Genomic DNA, 6,264 nt, shown 5'->3' on the forward strand with positions numbered 1-6,264 from the left:
GTTAGTCTTTTCCGGTGGATAGAACTTTTTGTAGAAAGCTAGAGCCAACTTCTTCCAAGAATCAATTTCGAGAGTAGCCTTATCAAGGCCTTTCAACCATTGTTTCACGGTGCCAATTAGAAAAAAAGGAAATAAGACCCATCGAATTTGGTCTTGAGTTACACCGGTTTGAGAAATCGCATCACAATAGTCACAAAAAGTCTCCATATGAGAATGAGGGTCTTCACTAGGCATCCCCCCAAATTGGCTTCTTTCGACTAATTGGATAAATGCGGATTTGGCAATAAAATTTCCGGTTAGATGTTGTGGTGTGGGAGTACCATTGGGTAGGTTCTCCTCAGTGGGTACGGAATGTGATGAAAACTTAGGCATTGTGGGTTGATTTTGTGTTGGATTTTGTGTTGGGTTCTCCTCACCTTCTCTTGCAAAAGGGTTGATGAACTCAATAGTATTTGGTTGAATATCTACAACCTCACCGATACCTCTCAAAGTTCTCCTAGCAAGTCTTCTATTGGTTGTCAAAGTCCTTTCAATTTCGTGATCAAAGGGTAACAAGTTACCTTGTGATCTTCTAGACATGCAAAATATCAAACAACTCGAAAATAATTAGAACAACCCTTGAGGAGTTTTACTTCCGTAAGGCAAAGAAAGACACAACTAATAACAATACAAGAAAATCTAAATCAAGTTAACACCGTCCCCGGCAACGGCGCCATTTTTGGTCGTGATCCCTCGTGGGGTTTAGTTTTCAGTACTTGTCGTTAGGAGCACCTAGACCAAAACACAATTTATAACTTCACCAACAACTCTACAATTAGTAAAGAGGCAAGTAAAGGTCGGATCCCAAGGGACGGGAATTGAGATGAGATTTCTATTGCAACTAGTGGTGTCTAAGGGTGTCACAATTGGGGTTGAAATAGAAGATCACTAAACTAAATAGCAATGAAAGTAAACAAGCAAGATGAATTAAAAGGGATGTAAACAATTGATAAAAAGGCACTAGGGTGTCATGGGGTCATAGGGGATTCATGGGAATTGATCATACAAACATATTCTCAAGTTATAAGCAAGCAATTATTGTTGTGATGGATCGAGTTGGTTTATGTCTTACAATCCTAGGAAAGTTTGGGTCCCGGAGCCGAATCGATTAGATTGTACAACACCTACAAGTCGACTTAGTCTTCCCTACCCAACAATATGCATGGTCTAATGAGACTAGAGTTAGTTTATGTCTTACAAGTCTCATTGAAAATATAGGTGATGGGTAAAAAATGCAAGGATTCATAGGCTCGCATTTCATCAAACATAACATGTGCATAAGTTGAGATCACAACAAGCAAGAAAATAAACTATGAAAGCATATTAATTTAAGCATGAATCATCCCCCATGTTGGTTTTCCCTAATTACCCATTAACCCTAGCTAAGTAAACTACTCACTCATTATCACGTTGAGCATGCTAGCAAGGTTGTCAATCATACCAACAAAGTAAAACATGATGAATAAATGATAATGATTAACAATAATTAAAGAGGAATTAAGAGAATTATACCTACTAATGATTCCAATAATAAAGCAAAGAATAAAAGAAGTACTTGATGCTTGATTGGAAGGTTGTCAATCTCCCAATAATAACCCAAATAATCTTCAATTACCCAAAATAAAGGATGAACAAGAGAGAGATTAAGGAAATAAAACTTGTATTAAAACTTGATTAAATGTTGATTACAAGATTAAAGAGAGATTTGATTGATATTAACTACTCTAAAGATTGCTAAGAAGAACATCCTCTTCTAATTAGACTAATGGGGTATTTATAGTGGGGATTAGGTACATAAATTAGGGTTTACTAAGGGCTTAAATGACGATTAAGTCCTTGAGGAATCGCCGGTCTCTAGGGAGACTCCGGTCTCCTTTTTGCCGGTCTTAGAAAAAGATGTGCATCCTTCCTTGAAGCTTGTAGAAGACGAAATGGAACTGTCTGGGAATCCGGGCGTCTTTAGCACGGGACGGGCGGATTTGGGCGTTCCTGGACGGGCGTCTTGTGGAGCTTTTGCCCGGGCGTCTTGTGGAGGAAGACGCTCGGATTGTGGGTGAGGGACGGGCGTCTTCAGGGCAATCCGCACTGATTGTCAGGCAGTTTCATTCCTTCTTCTTTTCTTCCTTTTTCTTCATAAAATCCTTGAGGATTTTCTCGGGGATGCAAGGATCTTTTCTCATCATTGCCCATCTACTATAGTATGTACAAAGGCCTTCTAATCTTGTCTCTCCTTGATTCTTGGTCATTGAATTCAATCAATTTAGCCTCATTTTGCCTTGAAAATGCAAGGTTTGCACTCCTTTCCTACCAAGCACACAAAACCTCAAAGAATATGCAAAACAAAGGACTAAAGACAATAAATGACCCAAATATGCACTAAAAAGCATGGGAACAAGGCTAATTCAAGGACTAAATATGCTCTAATTATGGTCACATCAGAGGCACATATGGAGGTTTTTGATACTGCTGCTGCTTATGAGGGGGCACATAGCTTTGCTGCTGCTATGGACCCGGATTAAGGACATTTTGGTTAGTCCACCTCAAATTGGGGTGGACATTAGAGGGATCGGGATAAACATGTCCCTCTCCTCCACATCTTTTGCATGTAAAGGGACCGTCTGAAACTGCATTAACTTTATATATACCTCCTTTTTGGGATCCCCCAAAATCTATCTTGTCAAATCTCACAGTAAGGGCCTCTATTGTAGCTACATCAGGAGATTCAGCTGATCTTCTCTGATTTCCTCTAGAATTCCCATGCTCAGCTTTATGGATGGCTATGTCATCGATGATTTTCCACCCCTTTGTCTCACCGCTATTTTCTTGAAATCTCCCATTAGCTGCAGCATCTAGGATAGCTCTCTGATCGTCATAAAGACCATTATAGAATTGGTTGCACAGAAACCATTTCTCAAACCTATGGTGCGGAATAGTTCGCACTAGTCTTTTAAAACGGACCCATGCTTCATGAAAATCTTCATCAGGACCCTGTTTAAAGCTTGTGATCTGAGCTCTAATCGCATTGGTCTTCGAGGCAGAGAAATATTTCTTATAAAATGCTAGGGCCAGCGAATTCCAATCAGTAATCCCGTTAGCAGCTCGATCCAGATCTCGGTACCATTCCCTTGCAGCATCACGAAGTGAGAATATGAACATCGTCTCCTTCACCTGGTTCTGGTTCACACCTGCTGGTGGTGGTATGGAACAATAGTAGTCAATGAATGTCTCCATATGTTTAGCCGCATCTTCATTTGCAGCTCCCCCAAATTGGTTTCTCTCAACCAAGTTAATGTAAGACGGTTTCGGCTCGAATTTCCTTTCCGTCCCGGCTGGCAATACGAATCCCTTATAGAGATTCTCAGCTTTCGGCTCGGAGTGACTGGCTATACTTACTTCTTCAGCCATATCTGGAGATGTAACGGTCTCAGCTGAAGAAGTAGAAACAGGAGATGAAGGTGGATCCTCCTCAAATAGCTCGTTCTTGTAATAACTGGACAGAGTACTCAGCTCTTCCTCTGTCGGCAATACTCTAGATGATCGTCTCAACTCACGCAAAGTCCTTTCGATCTCAGGATCTAATGGTCTCAATTCACCACCCTATGACCTGCGCATAAGAAGAAACTACAAGTAGAATATGAGAAAAGTTTAAGGAACATATATCCCTTAAACTAAGATAAAGACTAAAATAAAAACAACTAAAACATAAACAATAGCCTCCCCTGCAACGGCGCCAAAATTTGATACCTGCCGATGTGAGTATCAAAAATAATATTTATAAATTCCAAACTACTACTATAGATAGCGGCAGTCAGGGTCGAACCACAAGGAGGCGATGCAATTAATAGTTGTCCAATTTTAGTCTAAAGTAACGGTTTTGAGGGGGGTTTGATTTGAATGAATCTATAACTAAAGGTAATAAAATTAAAATTAAACTAGAATAAGTAAAAGAGTGATTAAAGAAATAAGATGAAAACCAATATTAAAAGGGTGCTAAGACGGTCGGTTCACTATAGTTTCGGCGGCAGTATCATAGGTAAGTCTGAAATAAATCACGTAAGACGGGAAAAATAAGAAGTCCTCTCGGTCCATTCTTAACAGGTAGCATCTTTCGATCTAGCTACGGGTCCCTAATATCGCTAATGCTGACTTTCGTCCTGAAAAGCGATTTAAAAGCCTAAATTAACTTATCTCTCGATCTTATTAATTTAGTCATCTTAATTAAGTAGTCTATCTCCCTCCCCTATCTTTCGATCTTATCGGGTCAGTCAATTCCTAAGCATTCAACTAGTCGCGTGCACTCGATTCGTCAAATATAGCAATTAAATTAAGCAAGACGAAATTGATCTCACGTAAGCCAGTCGATCGACCGGGGTAGGCGGTCGATCGACCATGGCGCTACTCAGGCCTACAAAAATTTACGCCGCCTCCACTACGGATTCCCTACATCTTAGCACGTTAAATTTAGCTACTCATGATTATGATAAAAACAACAATAAGATTAACAAATAAAGCTACTGAATTCATGATAGAATTAACTAAATATTTAACTAACATGAAACGATAATTCGGCTTTTGTGAAAACTAAACTAGCAATTCTAAACTATGAATGAATGAAAGCAACGAAACTGAATAATGGAAAGGAGAAATACCGTAAAGAATTGAACAGGAAAGACCAAAACCGAATGCAGAAAGTAAGCTTTATTGACGAAAAATTAAACCAAACTATGGAATAATTAAAATTCAACTTATTTGTGATGAACCCTAATTAATTCCCTACAATGATCTCCTAATTTGCCATAGGGAGGAGTTACGTTATATAGATAGTCATCCGTAACTTTATTCCTAAAACCTAGTTACAATGGGCTTCGGAACTCTAATTAAATCTTGCGAGTAGAGTCGTGGGGTGGTCGATCGACCACTGAGACCGGTCGATTGACCAAGGTGCGCTGTACAAGAGCTTCTGACAATCGTACTTTGGTCGATCGACCAAGAGCATTGGTCTATCGACCACTTCAACTGGTACTTGGCTCCAAAAGCTTCACAAATTTGTCTTTCGGGCCTCGATACGCGCACCAAGTTTGCTTCCCGAGTCTTTACTCCATGTCAAATCCAATGCTAAGTACTCGGGGACGGATTTGGCTCATTTCCCGCTGGATTCTTCACACTTCTGCAATATTACACAAAAACACGAAAGTAGACGGAAATAGGGAAAATAGTAGCATAAACTACATAATTGAGCTCTGAAATGCGTGTAAAATAGGGTGTAAAACATCATATAAATGACACGCATCAGACTCGACACTCGTAAAACCAGTATCCATAACCACATGTTACTATCTAAAAAAGCCAAACAATAACATCCATCAGGCTCATTCAATATTCAACTTATCAATCATATACTACCCGCATGTTTTTATACCTTTACGTAAAAAAAATCATAAATATATAACATCACATCCCCTAATCATATGTTATTAATATAACCACGGCATAAATTCACTTTGTTACATGGACATGCTCCAACATAAATTCCATATCCTCATGCAATTATTACTTCCATCTTTTCCAACCAATTCATCCATTCCACCACACACTTCATCCAACACATTCATATGAAACAACAGTAAACAGGTAGCGATCCCATGACACACCATAGTGCAGTTCAAAGTTGTAAAGTGAGTTCGCGACTTTAGGACATCTCCCAAGTCTTTACATTAGCTTCTAACAACTCCTACCCGGATTCATTTCAGTTTGACTCCTTAAGTTCATTAGATTCATTAGTTACAGGTTCTAAAATCATCGCTCTGATACCACTTTGTAACACCCCCATACACCAAGGTGCCTTATCAAGACCACCTAATGCATGTGAGTGCTACCATCTCGGTTTCCCGAGGCAATGTATATCAAATAGACCATCAAAGAACGTAGTTTAAATAAATTTTTTAAGTGATTACTTAAAAACCCAAAACTGCAAAGTACGATACAACTGTTCCAAAACCAAACCAGCTAAATAAATAAAAGTATCTCGACATAACAGCAGAAGACTACTAGTTGACTCATGTTGACTCATGGTGACTCATCCCCAGCTAACCCTCGCGCATCCAAGTCATACCTGCTCAATAACTGCTCTCCATCCCCGAATGGATCACCACTTTTTTTAAAACAATTAAACGGGGTCAGTTACTGCATACACAATATAAGATAATACAACAACAATACACAGAC

General features: G+C 39.3%; 1 non-coding gene across 1 annotated transcript; it reads left to right on the forward strand.

Moving 5' to 3' along the window:
• Positions 1–2,953: 2,953 nt before the first annotated feature.
• Positions 2,954–3,060, forward strand: LOC141609861 (small nucleolar RNA R71). Its single transcript, XR_012527767.1, has one exon. It is a non-coding gene; the product is annotated as a small nucleolar RNA R71 (small nucleolar RNA).
• The last annotated feature ends 3,204 nt before the right edge of the window (positions 3,061–6,264 follow it).

The sequence above is a fragment of the Silene latifolia genome, chromosome 10 (assembly GCF_048544455.1).
Source record: "Silene latifolia isolate original U9 population chromosome 10, ASM4854445v1, whole genome shotgun sequence".
NCBI lineage: Eukaryota > Viridiplantae > Streptophyta > Magnoliopsida > Caryophyllales > Caryophyllaceae > Silene > Silene latifolia.